Source organism: Canis lupus, unplaced genomic scaffold (assembly GCF_011100685.1).
Source record: "Canis lupus familiaris isolate Mischka breed German Shepherd unplaced genomic scaffold, alternate assembly UU_Cfam_GSD_1.0 chrUn_S1893H2092, whole genome shotgun sequence".
Lineage (NCBI taxonomy): Eukaryota > Metazoa > Chordata > Mammalia > Carnivora > Canidae > Canis > Canis lupus.
In genome coordinates this window covers 56,684-58,373 of record NW_023330757.1, presented here as the reverse complement: position 1 = coordinate 58,373, position 1,690 = coordinate 56,684, and positions in this window count along the sequence as shown.

Here is a 1,690-nt window from a genome sequence, read left to right as displayed (position 1 = left end):
ATCTCATTGTGGTTTTGATATGTATTTCCCTGATGGCAAGTGATGCAGAGCATTTTCTCATGTGCGTGTTAGCCATGTCTATGTCTTCGTCTGTGAGATTTCTGCTCATGTCTTTTGCCCATTTCATAATTGGATTGTTTCTTTGCTGTTGAGCTTAAGAAGTTCTTTATAGATCTAAGATGCTAGCCCTTTATCTGATATGTCATTTGCAAATATCTTCTCCCATTCCGTAGGTTGTCTTTTAGTTTTGTTGACTGTTTCTTTGGCTGTGCAGAAGCTTTTTATCTTGATGAAGTCCCAATAGTTCATTTTTGCTTTTGTTTCCTTGCCTTCATAGATGTATCTTACAAGAAGTTGCTGTGGCCAAGTTCAAAAAGGGTGTTGCCTGTGTTCTCCCTCTAAGATTTTGATGGAATCTTGTCTCACATTTAGATCTTTCATCCATTTTGAGTTTATTTTTGTGTTTGGTGTACAAGAATGGTCTACAAGTTTCATTCTTCTGCAGGTGGATGTCCAATTTTCCCAGCACCATTTATTGAAGAGACTGTCTTTCTTCCAGTGGATAGTCTTTCCTCCTTTATCGAATATTAGTTGACCATAAAGTTGAGAGTCCACTTCTGGATTCTCTATCCTGTTCCATTGATCTTTGTGTCTGTTTTTGTGCCAGTACCACACTGTCTTGATGACCACAGCTTTGTAGTACAACCTGAAATCTGGCATTGTGATGCCCCCGGATATTGTTTTCTTTTTTAAAATTCCCCTGGCTATTCGGGGTCTATTCTGATTCCATACAAATCTTAAGATGATTTGTTCCAACTCTTTGAAGAAAGTCCATGGTATTTTGATAGGGATTGCATAAATATGTGAAATGCCCTGGGTAGCATTGACATTTTCACAATATTAATTCTTCCAATCCATGAGCATGGAATATTTTTCCATCTCTTTGTGTCTTCCTCAATTTCTTTCAGAAGTGTTCTGTAGTTTTTAGGGTATAGATCCTTTACCTCTTTGGTTAGCTTCATTCCTAGGTATCTTATACTTTTGGATGCTATTGTAAAAGGGAATGACTCCTTAATTTCTCTTTCTTCAGTCTCATTGTTAGTGTATAGAAATGCCACTGATTTCTGGGCATTGATTTTGTATCCTGCCACGCTGCCGAATTGTTGTATGAGTTCTAGCAATCTTGGGGTGGAGACTTTTGGGTTTTCTACGTACAGTATCATGTCATCTGCAAAGAGGGAGAGTTTGACTTCTTCTTTGCCAATTTAAATGCCTTTTATTTCTTTTTGTTGCCTGATTGCTGAGGCTAGGACTTCTTGTAATATGTTGAATAGCAGTGGTGAGAGTGGACATCCCTGTCATGTTCCTGATCTTAGGGGAAAGTCTCCCAATGTTTCCCCATTGAGAATGATATTTGCTGTGGGTTTTTTGTAGATGGCTTTTAAGATGCTGAGGAACAAAAAAAAAAAGAAGATGCTGAGGAACGTTCCCTCTATCCCTACACTCTGAAGAGTTTTGATCAGGAATGGATGCTGTATTTTGTCAAATGCTTTCTTTGCATCTATGAAGAGGATCATATGGTTCTTGTTTTTTCTCTTCTTGATATGATCTATCACATTGATTGCTTTACAAGTGTTGACCAGCCTTGCATCCCAGGGATAAATCCCACTTGATCATGGCGAATAATCTT